At 32.3% G+C, this 20,773-nt stretch overlaps 1 long non-coding RNA gene and 1 pseudogene across 1 annotated transcript; one reads left to right on the forward strand and one right to left on the reverse strand.

The window, feature by feature from the left end:
- Positions 1-3,825: 3,825 nt before the first annotated feature.
- LOC11410136 (uncharacterized) lies at positions 3,826-10,761 on the forward strand. The gene is made up of 3 exons (XR_003007648.2): positions 3,826-4,124; positions 9,259-9,562; positions 10,207-10,761. It is a non-coding gene; the product is annotated as an uncharacterized lncRNA (long non-coding RNA).
- A 1,771-nt stretch (positions 10,762-12,532) lies between these two features.
- On the reverse strand, positions 12,533-20,263 carry LOC11412390 (transcription termination factor MTERF4, chloroplastic-like; annotated as a pseudogene).
- Between the last annotated feature and the right edge of the window lie 510 nt (positions 20,264-20,773).

Raw genomic sequence — 20,773 nt, forward strand, 5'->3', positions numbered from 1 at the left:
AAAGAAACTGGTTTAGGATGGAATCATCATATAGGAAATATTGATGCTGATTCTGCTTGGTGGGATGCTAAGATAAGGGTTAGTACTATGAACTTTAATTTTTATTCATTGAAAGTAAATAGGAGAATTTAGATAGCCTAAATTTTATCTATTTTTATTGGTTACACATGAGAATGTGAAATATGCGAAATTTCGATTTCAAGGTTTGGAATTTTGTGATGAATTGGAATTCATATTTGGAGAGATTGTGGCAACTAGTCAATGTGCATGTGCACCAGCTATGGGTGTGCCATTAGAGTCTACTGGAAAAAATACTACTGCAGATGTGGCTCGTGAAATTATTGAATCTGATGATGAACTCAACATTGATGAGTTAAGCCCTATGGAAAACACTCAATCAAAAAATAAAAGAAAGGTTTCACCAAGGATGAGAAAGCAACAAAGAGTAAGGCAAAGGTTGGGACTGCACCAGCTATGAGAAAAACATTAGAACGATTAGTCCAAGTAGCAGAAAATCATAATGAAGTTGAAAAGGCTGAAATTGAAGCAACATCTCATGTCAATGGAAAATATTCTATTCCAACATGTGTTGCAATATTAAAAAGTGCAAAGGAAGAAGGACTTTTGGATGGAAAATAATTTAGTTATGCTTTAGAAATAGTTAAGGATGAGCAAAAGAGAGTCTTTTCCATTGGCTATGTGTTGCACTTATTGTTACTTTTTTGGTTAAGGATGATCAGCTATGCTTATAAGCACAATTTTGTAAATCATGGCATCATATACTAGAAACTGATCAATAGAAACCAAAATTGTCCAATGAGAATAAAAAGAGATAATTAATTTGAATGTATTAATTTCCACATGTCCTATATTGATTGAGTAATGATACATAGACATATTTATTCTCATACACCCTTGTACACCCCATGCATTAGGAAGAGAGAAGATGAGAGAAAAGAGAAAGTATGCTTGTACGGGGTCCACGTGACTACGTGTCAGATTTTTGTGTGGGTGTTAAAGAGTGTATTACCACCTAAGGGTGTCTATGTATCATTACTCTATCGACGAATTGCACACAGTACCATACAACCGCATGCAGAATATTTAGTTGTGTGTGTGTAGTCATTCTTTTTTCTCATTCCTCTTAAACGATACAGTTTTCTTCTTTCTACTCTCTCTCTCTCTCTCTAAGTAGTAACCAATGAAAATACTTTCATTCTCATTTCACACTCTCTTTTTCATTTTTTATTAGTTTAAAGAAAATCGTTCAAACTTTTCAAACTGCTTATAAAACCCACTCTCACAATCTTCTTCACAAAAATAAAAATCATTCTAAAATCTTCTCCGTAACTGTTTTTCCTCACAATGTTTCGTTGCATTTGCACAAACCATCTTTATCCTCGCCGTAACCAACTTTTTCCGACGTTTTCTCAACAATCGTCCGTCGTCAATGCTCCACCATCAGGCCGTGGCCGTGGTGCAAACCATCCCGATTCTTGCCGTAGCGAACCCTCTCCGCAGATTTCACGCGGTGGACACACCGTTCCATCTTCCACTCCAACTCCGGTTGCAGTCACCGCTTCTTCGTCAACATCAGCGCAGGCTAGTTATCATCCATCCGTCGTAGCACCGGTTGTTGCTGGTTCGAGTTCGGTTTCAACCGTTCCGTCTCTGTCTCCGCCTCCGACGACGGTTTCAATGGAAGCACTTAGTTCGAAGCTTACGCCGGAGATGGTTCCCGAGGCTTCTGCTCCATCGTCTCAGAAGAAGGTGATAAGGTTCCCTGACCGACCTGGTTTCGGTCAAGAAGGAAGGAAGATTCCAGTTCAGGCAAATCATTTCCAGTTGCAAGTCGCTAATGTTCGTATATTTTTCTCATACATAAAGATTCAATCTTGATATTTAATTTTTAATCTTTATTACATTACTAATATATCTGTAACTTCAAATTAATAATATGAAATTGTTTATTTTCTAATTAAAAAGACTAGCGTCTAGACGGGCACGGCGGACACTTCCGTACCCGTCTGTCCGCTCTTTCTACTGCGCTAACGCATGTAACTCACAAACAATATGTTTTTGAACATCAATGTTGAAAAGTCAAAGTCAAATATGAAATTTTTTGTAAAGACAGAAAATTGAAAGAAATTTTTAGAGGATAAGAACTGTTATATTTAAAGGACTGAAAGTTGATATATTTGAAATGAAATTATGAAATTTTTTAACGCATTTTTCCCTGTCTTTAGCTATGAAGCATGTACTCTCACAAAGACATCTGACACAGATATGTCGACACCGTTAATCTAAAAAATATAGGACACAGACACCGCTACATAAATGTTAATTTATTGAAAGAAAGTGAAGATTCATACAAACACATGCATGTATATATATATATATATATATATATATATATATATATATATATATATATAGAAAGTGTCATAAATATTAATTTATTAAAAGAAAGTGAAGGAAACAAGAAGGTGAGAAAGGAGAGAGAATGATAGTGTGATGTGGTGTGTTTAAATGATGTTTTATATTGGAGTCCTTGATTTTTGATCTAACGGTCGATAACTAATCCTACCATTTTCACATATAAAAGACATAGTGAAGGAAACAAGAAGGTGAGAAAGGAGAGAGAATGATAGTGTGAGGTGGTGTGTTTAAATGATGTTTTATATTGGAGTCCTTGATTTTTGATCTAACGGTCGATAACTAATCCTACCATTTTCACATATAAAAGACATTTGCTGGAAGCCACCCATGAAGGTGTCTTTTAGCAACTCATACCTCAAGGTGTGATTTTCACCTTTTAGTTATAAATAATGATTAAGATGTTATACACTGAAATTATTATTGAAACCATAATTATGGTTTAATGGTTTTGATAGTCTTCTATGAGAAATCAAAATAATTGTCTAATGGTTTTGTGAAGTGTTTCTACAGGGTGCATATGGAACTGACTTATGCATAATAACTTCTCCCTTTGAAACGGAGGGAGTAACTTGTGCTTTAAGACACGAGTTTAGAAGTCAAATGTAGAAATAATGTATTGGAATTCGTACATTAGATTTAATCTTTAAGTTTAAGGGATTTTTTTTTTTTTTTAATTTCTTAACATGTACCTTAAAGGTACAAGTTAACACCGCCCATAAACATTTAACGAGCAATTTATTTCATTAGAAAAGGTTATATCTACTATAAAAAAGTTAAACATAATATAATCAATAATAATGTCTATAACTCCTAATTAATCAATATTTCTTAAAACATATGTAACTCTACTCAAGCTTTCTCAACACACCAAAAATGGTCAATTTTACTTCCTCATCACTCTGGACAGCAAAAGGTCCTATCTCAAGCTTTCTCAACATACAAAAAAAGGAGGTTCAATTTTCACTCCACAGCATATAGATTGGAGAGGACAAAATGTCCTAACTCCAATAAAAAAATCAAGGAAAATTAGGTACGTGGCAATTTTTATAAACAATCCTTACAGCCTTTGTAATATCCCACATTACTATCTCTATAAATAACTTTGATAGGATTAATTCTTATTATTATTGTTGTTATTATTATAGAATGATACATATATGTTATTTACTAGACTTGGTGTTTAGTTGAATTATAGAAATAAGAATGGGGGTGTATGAGAGGCTGGAGAGTACATCTAGTAATCAGGTTCATTAGACTCAAGCCCGCCATAACTCATCTTCACATTTAGATACAAAAATCAGAAAACACCCATTTCATTATCTTACTAGAAGAAGAAAATAAAAGAGAAAATTGTTTTTTTATAATTAAATCTTCGTGTGAACGGTTGTTAACCACCGCCGGAAGCATTTACGTATTTTATTTGTGTCAATATGAAGTTTTCATCGTAGAAGCAATTTTCAAAAAAAGAAAAGAAAGTTAGAGAGAGAGGGAGAGAAAACGAAAAAGAGAGAGAGAGATGGAATACGGTGGAGTGAGGAAAAAGAAAAGATCAATTAGGAGGATATCACAATTAAGAAAGAAGAAAGTAAAGAAATAGAAAGAAAAGAGGAGTACGGGAAAATCATCACCATTAATCATCATCATTATCCTCACTACTTCAAATTCAGAAAATCATCAAACTAGAGGTGGTTTCCCTATCCCTTTCCTTCATGCATCTAGAAATTTCATGAATTGACATTTAGGGTTTTATTTGGGAAAAAGGAATGTTAGGTTTTTAATGAGATTGAGTAATAAGATCAGTGAGAGTAAAATTATATGAACATATATACCTCTTTTGATTCTACTGTGTTATATGATTTTGAAGGGAAATCTCTTGTGTTGATCTTCAATTGGGTGGATGATTTATTACTGATAAATAAGTTCTTAAATTGAAAGTTTAATTCCAAATTAAAATGATAAATGAACATGTAATGGACTGAATGTTGAGATTTGAGTGCAATTGATCATGTTAAGAATAGGAAATTGATGTTATCTCTGCCCCTAAGCTCACCACGGCTGTAGCCGTAGTGCTTACTTTATTTTGTTCCAATGAATTATTTTGTGATTTCTGTCATGATTTATGTATTGTTTCTTGTAGCATCTGATTTGAATGTTAAGAAAATATACTATTCAGCATAGATGAATGATCTTTGTATGGAGGTAAAACTAAGTGGAATTATACTTAATGGGGAGTTATTTAGTGTGAAGTTAAGATTTAGTTATCATTTGATGGTTATTGTAAGTCTAAAGAATTCAAACCATAATATTGTTGTTTACGAATTATTAGTAGATACTACTTATATTATACTTATAAGTAGAATATGATTTTAATTGAGAATATTAGGGTCCTTGCTAGCTAGTCGGACTCTCCGCTCTGTTCATTAGCGGGACGTGCAAGAAGGGTAAGTGAGAACAGCCACTTATAGGAGTTAATAATAATAATCCTCCACCTTGCCAAAACAAGAATTGACTGTATGCGTATGCATAATTGAGGAAGCCTGATAAGCTTATTGCTAGAAAAAAAATTAAATTATAAAGTATTATATATATGAGGTGGGTTTTACCCTAATGCTAAAGGGGTTTCAAATTCTATTTTTATTTAAATTCCTTTCAAAATGAGTTTTTATGAATTTGGTTCCTTAAACATGTGAAACAATAAGAGCTTTATCGTAGAATTGTGTTATATTAGTAAGAATTTCATGGAACTCATAATTGTTGAGGTAACATAGAATTTCCCCACTTAAAAACCTCTCTAGGGTGTGCTTAGAATTGATTGGATCGTGATGATTGAAAGATTTAAGTTTTAGATAGTGATTTTGAATTGATTGATTGTTGGTTGTCATTTGTTGCATATAAAAAGAGTATTTCAAAATTGCATGTATATTTTGGGTTTGATATTGATAGGTATGAGTTATTTCCTCAATTTCATAATTCATTAAATTAAACCTGGAATTAGTTGAAGGTATGAAGTTTTTATATGTTTTAATTGAGAGAAGGAAATTTTTGAAGAAGAACTAGAGATGCTGAAAGCTACTCTTTAAAACAGTTCTGATGCGTGAATTTTTAAAATTTATTAGCTTTGAATTTTAACATGGGACCAATTGCATCATGTTCATATTTAAGTTGACTTCCTTCAGTAAAATATACAAAAATTTCAGACGTTATATGACTGTCCTTTTATAGTTTGTATTGACTGTAGTTCTGCAATAGTCCTACGTTGATCAGTCTGACTGTCGGATTTTTCGTGAATTGATTACTTTGAATTTTGATTTGGGACCAATTGCATTGTCTTTGATTATGAACTGGCTATTCCTAGAAAAATCTACAAAATTATTTGAATTCATTTCAGATGCCATTCATGATTTTAATTGGCGGATGTTATACTGAAAATTCTGATTTGAAACTTTTTCTTAACTCTTCAAAATGGTGGATCTAGCCACTTTCTTATTATTACTAGTGCACTATTCTAGTTTTAAATCATATGAAGGATTGTTCACCTTTTTAGTTATTTTGTAATGATAGTCCATTCTTAAAGAATAGAGAACTATGGAATACTATTTCAAATGTCTTTGTATGTTTGATTTCCTTGTTAATAAGTCATAATGTGAATTTCCTTTCAACAGTATCAACTTCAATGAAGATCGTATTGAACTCTGTTTTCTACTCCAAAACTTTTGTGATGACTTGTTGAATATATTTTATCTATATGATGTTATCTACCTTTACTAGTTGGACAAAGGGTTACAATTTTCTTAGGTTTGTAGATTAGAGTGAACATACTAATCTACTAATGATTACATTCTACTTCAATATTTTAAAACTATTTCCGTTACTTAGCTAGTTACTTTTACTCATTAGATTATCATGTTGTTAGACTTCTATTAAATGAAACAACATTCGTGGCACATTTCTCAAATTGTTTTGTTTATAGGAAATGTCCTTAATGGAGTCACATATTTAAATTTTTAAATCTCTTTTGATTGTGGGAAGCTTTATAATTATCATTCTTATAAAAAGGTGGACTCTATCAGATTAATGTTTAACAGTGATGTGGCTTGCCTTATCATACAACTATATGAAGAATCAGAAAAGAAAAAGAAATATATGGCTATGACCGCTTTAAATTCATTAAAGAATGATGATTGAGTATATATTAGAGTTATCTACTCTTTTGTTTGTGATTAATTTCAATTCTATTTTAGAATTATTGGATGATTCTTTAAACAAATATCCTGAAAAGTTCATGAATAGTTATGCTCTTTGCTTTTGTTTTGAAATATAATTGTTCAAATTTTTAGTAATGGAGTAATCCTTTGCAGAGATAGAAAACAACTGGAGTAGAAGTCTCTCATATCTTAAATCATTTATCGAATAAAATTTCTTTCCTTTCATTCGTATTTATCATTTTTAGCCAACAATCAAAAATTGATTCTATAACGAGTTTATTGATTAGACGGTCAACAAAGGGTCCTATTTCTTGGATGAAAATTCTGTATTTGGTTTGGAAACAAACTATATGGTCTAAATTTTTGTTGTAAATTGTAATTGGATGAGTTCAAAAATTCTAATTTAGTCCCTTAATTGAATTAGAAAATGTTAAAAGTATGAAAAATTCTAAATTGGTTGATAGCAGTATCTTTTAGAAATATGTGACATGTGTGAAGTTGTGTTTGTGAATTAAGCAATGGTTGTTGTTTATGTTAAATTTCATTTATGAATGGTTGTTTTGAATTGGAAACAAAAAAGTTTTTTTTTTTTTTTGTTTGAAGAAAGATGGTTTGTAGTGCCTTTGACACAATTGAAATTGAAATCTAATTCTTATACATGTATGATAATCTTATTAGAACTTTAGACTTTTCTGATTGTCAAGTAATTGAAGATATAAGAAATTGAAATCTAATTCTTATACATGTATGATAATCTTCAAATGAATACACGATTTTCTATCATAATATCGTTGGTAGTTGAAATTACTTGTTTGATCTAAACTTGATACTTCAACACGAAAGCACGACATAGAGAAACCAAATTGTATTCAACTATCTTTGGTACTTTTAATCTGTGTGCCACATCATTATGTGATAATTGTTTTGTCTGTCAGGTTACTTTTCCTTTCCATTGAAGTTATATTTTTATAAGTGCCGTTGTTCTTAGCCTCGTTATTAACACTTGTTGAAGAATGGGGTGACATTCATTGAACTGATCTTGACTATTCATTCTTTAGGGTCTGTTCTCATGCCATAATGAAGTCTTTTAAGAGTTTAAGTTCTTATATGAAAACATGAATGGTTTTACAATATGTCTAGCTTTGGAGTGATATTCTGATGTATTTATTTTTTTATTTAAAAATAAAATATTTCTTGCCTTATAAAGTATATTTACTTCCGTTGAAACAAATGGCTGTTATAAATTACATTATCTTCAACTATAATTTCAATACATATAAATTAATAGATGTAATTTCAATACAGCAGCTGAGATTAGTCCTTCTAGACTGCTTTCTACTTGTTTTGTTTCTGCCTCGGCTGGGATGGTTTTAGGGCCTTTTTAAGTGTCTGTTTTAGGGCTGTTTTGGGCGTGGCAGCAGGCTATGTGACAGCAGTTGTGTGCTGTTATTGCAGTTCTGTTTCAGCCTGTTTTTTTTTGTATCTTTGCCTTCCCGTTTAGCACATCTTGTGTCGGGTATGAGTATATATTATGTTGTTTCAAAAAATTAAGAGATGTGGTTGAGATCAAAGTGTGCAGCGATGATGAAATTACTTTTAGATAATTCTTTTTGCAAAACTAAGAAATTTTAATGGTAACTAAGGTACATCTTGTGTTGTGTGATCTTTTAAACATGACCATACCCATGCATGCTTTATTTGTATGAATGATTGTTGAGTAAATGTGTATGCAAATTTTAAAATGAATACTTGTTGGTTGTTAATGTGCCCTTGTAAAAAAAAAAAACCGACTTTATTCATAATTCCTTTGATTGGTTTTGATAGTTGACGATGTAAAATTTTACGCTATAAATGAATAATAGGTATTAAACTCTTATCTAAATACCAAACCTGAAGTTTTTGGGACCGTATCCTTGAATTTTGAGTGTAGCACATACATTTTTTTTTTTGAAGGAAAGTGTAGCACATACATGTCCAAGTTCTTTTTCAATTTCGTCCAATATTTCAAAATCTCATTTTAATATATGAATGCTTAGTAAGTAGAAATCAAAGACCCTTTGAACTTTCATGTCTGTCTTTCCTTAGATGAGTTATGTGATTATGTGACTTTGTTGTCTATGCCATTGCACATCATCTTCTACTAATGGAAATGACTGATATATGCATAACGCTAATTTGTATTCTTTTTATGATTCTGAAGTATATAAAAATTTGCTGGCTAAGTGTCCTTTAAAGAATACCAGAGTATTCTCAATTGTTTTAATAGGTGTAAAAAAAATTATTATCATATATTCCTTGAACCTAGTTACATTCTGTATTTAATCTAAGGGTATGAGTATTTGGGACCCATTGTTCTTAATGTAGTTGTTTGGAAAATATATTTAATTTAAGATTAGGTCAATTTTGAGGACAAAATTATTTAAGGGGGGGGGGACCGGGGATGTAACACCCCACATTACTATCTCTATAAATAATTTTGATAGGATTAATTCTTATTATTATTGTTGTTATTATTATAGAATGATGCATGTATGTTATTTACTAGACTTGGTGTTTAGTTGAATTAAACCTGTTCTAGCTTGCTATTGTTGCTTATGACCATTTTTTTTAACAGGGGTCTGTTCTATTTTTGGTGTTGTTTCTTGTGTTGAAAGCGTGATCAATTGCGCCCTTAGGCCTGAAGATCCAATTGAGCTTTCTACACAATACGTAGTAAACCGTTTTGCACGTCAACGGTTGGAGGGAATGTGTAAAATGAGTGAAGGTAATATACACATTGAGTGCATTGAGGATGTGGTTGGTGGCTTTACTTGCGAGGAAGTACTTCGTACTATAAGAGATAGTGGCATTCCGACTGAAAAGGCCTTCAAATATACTGGACTACCTGTGGTTTCTTATGCAAATGAGTGGAAGACAAGGTAAACCATTAAATATAACTTTTAATTTATGTCTTTAATTGGTGTCTGAATCCGAGGGTTGTCTAGGTGATATGAAGACTTGAATTTTCAGTGATGTTGTCTTAGTGATTCTGATCCGTTTCTGTTTGAGCAGAATTATAGGCGTCTGTCTCTTGTTTGTGTTTACTTTATTTTGGGGGATCTTCGGATTTTGTTTTCATGAGGCACCTTTGTTGTTGGTTGTGATTTAAACTGTGGTTCCTAAGTTTTAATTTGCAGTTCAGCTATTCATTTTTTTGTCAGATTGGGTTTGAGTACAGGTCGGAGCATCGCTTATGGAGCCATTGTGATATATTTTTTTGTTTGTCTGTCATATTTGTGGTGGTGGTTTATTTTTGGTTTGCTGTTTGCATAGGGAGTGGCTTTGATTGTTTAGTTATCTTTTGGTCAGTGCTTTTGTTATCGGGTGTTTGGTATGCTGTTGGTTCCTGTTGCTACTTGTATTGTTTTACTTGTGTGGCACTTCCTGTATCTATTTTCACACACAAAGTATACCTTGTACACTTGTACTTGTGTTGTGTTTCAATTCAATAAAATTTGTCTTTGCTCTTCAAAAAAAAAATAAAGATTGTGATTGATATTTTTCTGTTTTTTACCTTTTGCAGGTGTACTGGGGACCTCCAGTCCCATTCCACCTTACAAATCACACTGTGCTTCTAGTAGGATGTGGAGTGCATAACAAAACTCGGTACTGGATTGTGAGAAACACCTGGGGCACTAATTTTGGTGATGGTGGTCATATAAAGATAGTGCGTGGTCAAAACTGTTTTGGAATAGAATCTGAGATATGGGTTCCGATCATTGATCTGGACACACTCTGTTTCTGAAGCATGTATATGCTTGTAACACCAATTTGGTGGTCTACTAATCTCTTTCCACTATTAGACTAGTGTAATGCTTTTTGTTTGGCATGGGATATACTAATACCAAGCTCTTGCCACTATTTTACTTACGTGTACCTATTACAAAAATGTTATTAGACTAATGTAATGCCTTTTGTTTGGCATGTGATATACTGATACCAAGTTATTCAATTTAAAAAATTAAACTGGAATTTGTTAGTATAACTTAGATGTAAGCATATATGTTTTGTTTTATTTTATTTTTTTGGGTAGAATGTCTTGTAAGCAACTTGAATGAATAAACATGTGATTCCAATATCAAGTCCTAAGTCACTTTTCATTATACTTTGTGACAAGGAATGTTTGTATCGGGTCATTAAGTGTATTTGTGGTTCCACTTCTAGGGAAATCAAAATACGCAAAGAGGACGGAACAATGATTTAACGGAATTTTGCATATATGATAAACAAATATATTTTATAGAATTACTATGTAGGAGTGACAAAAAAAAAAACCTCTACGCATATATAAACAAATAAAATCCAATACATTGCAAATAATTTAGACTCTTATCCTTTCATTTACTCCATCGATCTCTAATCTTTAGTTCTTTTAAATTTGGACAGACATATTGAGAAATATTCCTAAAGTCATGTAAGTTAAATGATTAAAAAATAATTAGGGAATGGCACTATAAAACTTATCCAAAACTCATAATTTGAGACTGAAAAAATAGTTTTGTAAAATTGTTACATGTATACATTCATATATTGTTTTTCTTAATATGTGAACAACCTCACACGACCCACATTTTTAGAACGTAGGGAATAATGAAAGTAAAATTCATATGTATGATTTTGGTTTTTGTAAGGGTACAAAATGAAAAATCATTAATTAATTGTATTTTTGTTTCTTAAAAGACACAACGTTTTGAGACAAATTAAAAAAATCTAAAAAACCCAAGGAATAAGAACCAAAGAAGTAATATAACCATAAACTCGAATAAATTTTGGTTTATAAGAAACGTTACAAGCTCCTAAAAACGAGTAAGGATCTCCTCCATTTATCAAAATAAATGGAGTATATAATTTGGAAAGAGATAGGCACACAAAAAATGTAGTAATGTTTTCAAAAAATGGGTTCCACAATCATTAATTATTGTATACACTTTTCAAGATTTTTTGTGTCTATATCCAAATGGAGGAAATGGAGAGGATCTCAACTCCCGAAAACTGCTATAAAATCGTGAGAATTATTTTGCATAAAACGGATTATAATAAGGCACTAAAATCGTAGTGAATATGATTTTTTTTTTTCTTTCTTTCTTGATGATACAGATACTACTAGTCCAACTTCAATTGTGAAAGCTAAGACAACCAAGACACCAAATACAAACAGACACAAAATGCATGGAAGCTTAGGGCAAGATAACTAACATGTACTGTGCCACATGTTATCATTGGTTTAATACCTCACTTCACCTAAAAGATAGTTGACAAATGCAGTAATAATTATAATATAGATGAATCTCTGTCCTTCATTTGATGACATGATAGTTATACTCTTGTTTTTCCATCAAGCAAATATAAAAACAAAAATGAAGATACATTGCTGTGCTAAGAGAAACAGTTCTTCTATATAGCATTTCATCATCACTCTCCTCTTCCTCATCTGAAACTATGTCGTTCCCTGGTAGCTCTAGTTTCCCACCAATACGGAATGAAGGACATGTACTTTCCATTTTGATATAATTGCCATGCAACCTCTCTTCAAATCTTTGGTCACTACAACTCAGCATCCAATTCAACGAACACTTCATCCCTTTGCTTCTTAAGCCTTTGGTTTTAATCCTTGATTCCAAACTATAAGTGAAGTATTCTGGAAACTCCACAAGCTCTTTTACGGGCCTCCCAATCTCACTTTTGAAGAAGTAATAACTGTTCTTCATGAGCTCAACTCGCAAGGGGTTTCAAACATCACCCACTTGTTTCTTTCTTGATGATACTAATCCAATTTTAATTGTGAATGCTCAGACGACCGAGACACTAAATCCAAACAGACACAAAATGCATGGAAGTTAAGGAGAATATAACTAACTGTACTGTACCACATGCTATCATTGGTTTCATACCTCCCTTCACCTAAAAGATATGAATATATTTTTGGTTACATGGATCATTAATAGATAGACAACTTGAAATCTCAGATGCAGTAATAATAATAACATAAAATGGAAATAGAGATGAATCTTTGTCCTTCATTTGATAACATGACAGTTATGCTCTATAGTTGTTTCATCAAGCAAAATAAAAAAAAAATATAAAAATACATTGTTGTGCTAAAGAGAAACAGTTCTTCTGTATAGCATTTCATCATCACTCTCCTCTTCCTCATTTAAAACAATGTCATTCCCGGGTAGCTTTAATTTCCCACCAATACAAAACGAAGGACATATACTTTCGGTTTTGATATAATTGCCCTGCAATCTCTCTTCGAATCTCTGGCCACTACAATTCAGCATCCAATTCAATGAACACTTTCTCCCCTTGCTCTTAAGCCTCTAGTATCCAGGTTTAATCCTCAATTCCAAACTATAAGTGAAGTATTCTGGAAACTCCACAAGCTCTTTTACGGGCCTCCCCATCTCACGTTTGAAGAAGTAATAATTGTTCTTCATGAGCTCAACTCGCAGCGCAATCAATTGAGGACACTTGATCACCATACTAGCCACATCCTGCAACGGTATTGCCCTACCGAGTAAGAACTCAACTGGTTTCATGATCACATTCTGATGAAGACTAACCACCTGGGGCATCTTCTCCACCACCTTTGCAAACCCTTCCGAATCAATCTTAAGCTTCAAACTGTAAAAATATTGTTGCAAAGACAATTTCGCCGTAAGAGGCAACCCAATAATCTGTGGATACTGAGCAATAACCGAAGGCAAACATTCCTTCCTCAAACCAAAACTAATCAAACAATCAACATTAGGTTTCATAGTCTCTTCAAGAACATAGCCAAGTAAATAAGCTCTTTTCTCCAACATCCTAGCTAGAATCTTCTTAGGCAACCCTAAATTAACCAAGTAATCAACAAAAGGCTTTATCATAGTACCAACTCTCATCCCTAAAAAATAAGGATATTGTGCAACCATTGGACCAATATCCCTAGGATTAACACCAATACTAACAAGATAGGCTACTGAAGTACTCATAGTACCTTCAAGCTTAAACCCTAAAAGTTCAGGATATTTTTGTAACACAAATCCAATATCATCTTTCTCCACATCAAGCCCTCTAAGGAACTTAATAACAGGAGCAAGCTCAACAATAACACTAGCATGCAAAACCTGTGGATAATTCTTAATAAATTCACCAAGTTTAGACCTAGAAATCCAATTTTTTATAAATACCCTAAAATACGAATCATGTTTTTTCTCACACTACAACCCAAAATTAAAGGATACTGATTTATATCATCAATCGTTAACCCTAATTTCTGAATAAACTCAACACGTTCCCTCATGACTTCAACGGTTGAAGGAAGCTCCAAATCCTGCAATTCATCAGGAATAATTCCCAAACCCTTGAGATAATCGAAGATGATGACCCTCGAAACGAGTTTCTCTTTGCGACCTTGAATCACACCCCATGTAACAGTAGGCATCTCGTATTCAGGAAATTTGGAATCTTGGGTTCCATAGAGATTGAAGAATAAAACCCTAAAATTGTTTGAAATTCGGGGGAAAAGGGTTTTGGATTGGATGTGGAAGTGCATTTGGATATAATTGGTGTGAAATTAGCTTAGAAACATGGCGGCTTCTAGCGTGGGAGACCAAATCAGGTCTCTCACCGTGAGTGACCGCGTTTAAACCGTTGGATGTGCCTCAAAACCAACATGCGGTCCAGATTGCTTACCAGGGACCTGTTGCTACAGTACCTAGTAGGTGAATTGCAAATTGTACTTTTGCATGTGATTTTATCCATAATTAAAATTTGAGAATTACACAACTTGCCCTAATTGATAGAATATTTATAAATACCTCCGGTCTTAAATATTTATAGTAAACATGATATAACTCTTTTTTTTTATTATTTATAACCTTTATTTTACAGATAAATTTATTTAACAACTTCAAAAAAAAAAAAATCAGACTTAACAAAATATAACGTAGACATGATCAATGGTCATGGTAATCTTTTCACACACAATTTCTCTTGACCACTCTTTTCTTTCTTCTTTATCCTCTCCTTTTTCTGGTTTCCTTCCCACTACCATCCATCCTTACTACCAACATGTCCAGCATCATGAGTTCTACACCCAACACCAATGTTCATGGCACCATTAAAAAATATTTTGTTGATATCTAGTATTCATTGAAGAACAACAACAACTTAAAAAACATTTTTCTGATATCTAGTATTCATTGAACAACAACAACAACATTGTCAATAAATCAATTTTTTATTTTCAGAACCATTTTTAAATCAAGAGGGTTTTTATCCATAACTGAAGTTGGGTTTTGTTGAAACTAATCAAAATTATTTCAATTTTGAGTGTTTAAAGATGCAGAAAATTGCTTGAAATCACAAAGAAATAGTATTTGGTTCGTGAGTCTAGGTTAAAATTGAGTTTTTGGTGTTAAAATGGAAGTTATGGTTTTCTCTTTCGGGTCATAAACCAGGTCGTTTCGACCCGTCTGGAGGTTGAAGATGCAGGTAAAAAAAATTAATAAAAAGACATTGAAGTTATATACACCATTAATTGAATGAATCTAAAATTCAAAGTTTTGCTTATAATAGTGATCGGAGGGTGTATGCTACTAAGCAATAAAAGTTCAATTGATTTATACATTATATTATGATTAAATGTTTGTAATTATATATGTGAAATTAAAAATTTAAACCGAAATTTACATCATGTTGATAGTTTGTCGAATTTACTTATATGGCAAATTTCGATCGTCGAAATTCCGGTTCTTACTTCGTTCTTAGTTCAATTAGGTCATATCATATCCAACAGTCGAAATGGTTTTATTTGATATTTTGTCAGATTTACTTATATGGCAAATTTCGACGAAGATTTTTGTTATAATTCAATCTGATATAATATCCCTTTATAAACCTAGTCAAAATGGAATGATATTCAGACTCTGATTAACTCCAGCTTTTGACAGTTCTTTGTACGCTTTATGGCGTCTGCTTATGATAGTTCCTCGGACGCTCTATGTCTTCATATGGTGTCTTCGTCAGAGGAATATCCTTCGATATTGACTTGGTTTCTGAATGGATAGTCGGTCATATTTGTAATGCCCCAATTTTATGTAATTATATGATTTTATATTATTATGTGGTGTGTTATATTTTATTAAATAAGTTATGTTACTATTTAATAGAATAAGTGGGAATTTATAATAATTGGAGTTTTGGGGGTTATATTTTAATTAAAGGAATTAAGTAGGAGTTAAGTGTTATAATTGAGGGAAGTTAAGAATAGGGGGAAGTTGGAAACTGTCAGTCATAAACATTTTCACGTGGAAGCAGTTTTTGGGAGAAAAACCAAGAGGGAGCCAAGAGATCGTGTAGAGCTTTGTTCATCAATCTAAGGTAAGGGTGGGACTATCATTCAGTAATCTTAAGTTTATAATTCTGAAATTGGATGTAACAGGTAGTTGTTCTTGATTTGGGAATTTGGGAATTAGGGTTGAATTGTTGAAATTATTTAGAATTGAGTAAGAAAACCCTTGTGGTTATAGTCTTTTGGTGTTCTGATCATAGGTTGGTCATATAACATTGTTGTAATCAGTTTTGGGATTAGGTTAATGAAAATTGGGATTTTCCCTTGAAAAGTCGGTGTCTAAACGTTTTGCAAATAAGAGACTATGTGAGGTTTGGGGAAAATGATTCTTGGGATGGTTGAGACTTGAAATTGCTGTAGATTAAGATAGAGCCAAGTGTCAGGAGCGTGGAGGCGAAAACAGCACCAAAATCCGATTAACGATTGAAATTTTACGCGCGAAATGGTGAAAATCGCACTTTTTGAGAAGCAGATTTATGGACCTGATGCTGTTAAAACGTGTCACAATTTAGCAAGCGTGGCACGATTTTGTTGGCCGAAAATTCAATGAATCTGGGCACAAAAACGTGGCACGAGTTTCTAAAATCGTGACACGATTTATGTGAATCAGATCCTTCTTATTTCACTATTTTCACCCCTTTCCGTTTTGAACTGGATCTTGGTGTAAACATGAAAGTTGTAGATAATTTTGTTAGCTTTCCAATGGCGTTGGTTTGACTTGAAAATGATTTTTAATTTTTGAGATATGATGAAAATACTCCAAGGAGGTCTTAGTGAAATCTCATGAAAATTCAGCATAACCGTTTCTAAGTTAATCCAAAACTTATGGGATAATTCCAAGGCTCAAAACTAGAAGTACTATGAGTTCAATTAAGGTGTTTACGAGTATTTAATCCATGTTGTGAGTTGAACTTTGGGATAGCAATGAAAGTTGTATAGGATATTAAGGATGACGTGTGAAGCTGACTGTGATGAATTGAGGTTATTTTTAATATGATATAATTGCATACGCATTACTTAGATTATGTGGGAATGTTAATCATTCAAACTGTTGAGGGCTCATGCCCTGGAATGCTTTGTCATTCAACCGTTGAGGGCTCATGCCCTGGAATGCCTTGTCATTCAAATTGTTGGGGGCTTATGCCCCGGAATGCTTAGTCATTCAACGTGTTGGAAATAGTACCACGTCGTAGTTGTCGTTGATGTTGCTGTGGATCGTGTTGATGATGTTGTCGTTGATGTTCTTGTGGATCGTGTTGATGTTGTTGTCGTTGATGTAGTCGTTGATGTTGTTGTTGATCGTGTTGTTGTCGTTGTTGTTGATGGAGATATTGAGTCGTTGTTGTCGTCGTTGGTTGATTTAGTAAGAGTTGTTAAAATTGAAGAAGCATGAATATTATTATTAGATATATGTTGTTTAATTATGTTATTTAATTAAGTTGATGACTTATATATCTATTATTATTGTTTGTGAATCTCACCCCTTCAGCTTGGAATTGTTGCCCTTCGTATGAGTAACTTGCAGGTATTGAAGTATTTTAGACGTGGTGGCTCAAGTGTCTTAGGGCTCTGATACGTACGGGATGGGAAATTGTTGTCATGTTTTCATTCCTTATGTATCATTATGAACCTGTCGATGTTGATTTAATCTTTAAAGATATTTTGTTGAGGCTATGTGCCAAGGTGTTATTGGGAGTTGTTTTAACATTGAAAGATATTTTCCGCTGCGAATTATTGTCGTTTATGAAGGATGTTTTATTAAATAGTTTTATATTCTATTTAAGAAATTTTGAAAGGCAGTGTAACACTCCGTTGATGATTTAACTCTGATTTTATTATTAATATAATTGTTGGGAAGTTGGGGTGTTACAATATTGACTTATAACAAAAATTACGATTGCTGAAATTCTAGTTCTTACTTCTTCCTCAGCTCAATTAGGTCGCATACAATGGTCGAAATTGTTTTACTTGATATCGTTTGTTGGTTGGGTCCAATTTGATCGTCGTATAAATATCCTTCCATTTTGGCTAGGTTTCTAAAGGGATAGTTTGTCAGATTGACTTATACCGAAAATCCTGATCGCCGAAATTCCAGTTCCTACTTCGTCCTTAGCACAATTAGATTATATCCTATGACAGGGGATTTACTGGGGTTAAATAAGTTTTTGATCCTTATAAAATTTTCAAATTTCAACTTTTAGTCATTGTAAAGTTTTTCATCAATTTTTGGTCCATAAAAAATTCTCTGTCACGATTTTCGGTTATTTTCACATTTTTGGTCTTGAACAAACTTATGTGGATCACTAAGTGTAGAAACTACATTTTTTTTTTGTACTAAATAAAAATTTGCAAATTGTATTAATAGTTTTTTTTAAATGAAATGCTATAAGCATTTTCCTTAAAAAGAATAAAAAATATTTTATAACATTATAATGTAATACTGTATATAATATATAATATAATAACCATGAATTGAATGTTGATTAAATTATCATAAAAAAAAAAAATACTAAACCAGCATGTGCACTATAGATGTTAGCATTTGCAATATTAGTTTGTAAAAAAAAAAAAAAAAGCCTTTGCAATATTTGTATATTATTGCGTATTTGCAAGATAAAGTCGGTGTTTATGTGAGGAAAAAATGTCACACGTTCAAGTTTGATAAAAAGCTTATTTTTGTAATTTTTTTCCTTTTGGCATAAGTCAATCTAACAAACTTTCAATTTAGAAACCTAGTCAAAAATAACATTCCTCCGACGACCAAGACAGACTTAATTGACTAAAGATCAGTTTGATATGATCTAAATGAATTAAGAACGAAGTAAGAATTAAAATTTCGACAATTGAAATATTTCATATAAGTTAATCCGACAAATTATTCCTTCAGAAAAGTAGTCAACTTGGTCGAAATCTTTTATATAAATTTTTAATATCACACACACCCTTAGGTCACTATTATAAGCAAAATTTTACATTTTAAATTTATTTAATTTAATAAATAATGTATATGGTCTTTATTAAATACCACATACAACAATTATTAAATGAACCTAAAATATGAATTTTTGCTTATAATAGTTATCGGAGGGTGTATATAACTGCGAGCATTTGATGTAATATATTGCATTAATCATAGAACTCTTTTATTGCTTAATTAATATATTGAATTAATCATATGAATCTTTTATTGCTTAACCTTTTACAGTTAATAATAATCAAATTCCGTACATATACAATAGAATTGGTGGTACAGTTGGTTTGATTAGTGTCTTTTGATGAAAAAATTGTCGCTAGTTCAATACCCATCGCCTGCGTTGTATGAGTTTTTTTTTTTTATTTGTTTTTACTACTGCATCTTCAACCTCCAGACGGGTCAAAACGACCCAGTCGAAAATCCTCGCGATCCGGAATAGAAAAACTATAACATGCCATTTTAGAAAACTCAATTTTAACCTAAAATCATGAATCAAATAACAATTCCTTGTGATTTCAAGCAATTTTATGTATCTTTAAACACTCAAAACTGAAATATTTTTGTTTTCCAACAGAATACCCAACCTCAGTCATGGAAAATAAAGCTCTTTTAATTTATAAATGGTTATTTAAATAAAAAAATTGACTTGTTGTGATGGTTGTTGTTGGTTAATGAATATTGATGATACCGATGATGGTGGTGGTAGTAACTTGTGGGATGGTGATGTTGGTCATGTAGTAACAAGGATGAATATCAGAAAAAAATAGTTTTTACCCGTGCCATGAGCACTATTGTTGTGATGATGGTGTTGGAAAGAGATGCAGGGAAATCAGAACAAGGAGAGAATAAAGAAGAAAGAAAAGAATAATCAAAAGTAGTAACTTATTTTGTTTTTTAAATAATAATAACAAAAAAAAAGGGACATGTCAATTTCGTAAATAAAAAAACTCGAGTGGAATATTTATAATTAACTTAAATGGGTCAAAAGTATAAATAGCAAAAATAATATAAAACTATTAAAACTAGTGGTAACCTGCAATTGCAGGTTTTTTCTCACCTCCCACCGTAAGAGACCTGCAATTGCGTGATGAGAATATAGTGAGGAATTTTCTTCTTGTGAGCATTGATTTGATAGAGGAAGTGAAGCACTGGGTGCAGAATTATGGATTGTCAAGTTTGAAGAAAACAGAGTCGAATTGTTGGAGTAAGGGAGAAATGAAAAATGGGCTTATTGCACGCTCACTTGTGGAACCACTTGTGTTTGGTGGACAAAACAGCCAAGGTTTTACTTTACCTCAACTTTTTTTTTTTTTGTTTTTGGAACTTTCCCTCAACTTGTTTTTAGCTAGGTGAACTTAAATTGTACGAATTTACTTGATTTTTTTTAAACGAATTTATTTAAAATTATATAAAATTTATTATATACATGATGTAAAACATTACTTAATTATAAAGATAAACATTTCAACTTTGCATCAAAGTATAAAATTAGAGTGAATATCCAAATTCGTCCTAAATTGATTACGAATCGGCCAAAAATATCCCCCAATTAGTCGAAATGCACGCTTAGTCCCTGAATTTAACAAACGCCAATCAAATTAGTCCTTCCGTTCAAATGCTCTGTTAGTGGTGCTGAGTTGTCGTCTTGCATGGCTTGTTGTCTTGTACACGTGTACAAGGACGAATTTGATTTAAACGCAAAAAATTTCAATTGTACTTTTGAATTCAATTTTTCTTACTTTTCCAAATTTACCCTTATAATACCTATACCTTTTCATG

Source organism: Medicago truncatula, chromosome 8, assembly GCF_003473485.1.
Source record: "Medicago truncatula cultivar Jemalong A17 chromosome 8, MtrunA17r5.0-ANR, whole genome shotgun sequence".
Taxonomy (NCBI): Eukaryota; Viridiplantae; Streptophyta; class Magnoliopsida; order Fabales; family Fabaceae; genus Medicago; species Medicago truncatula.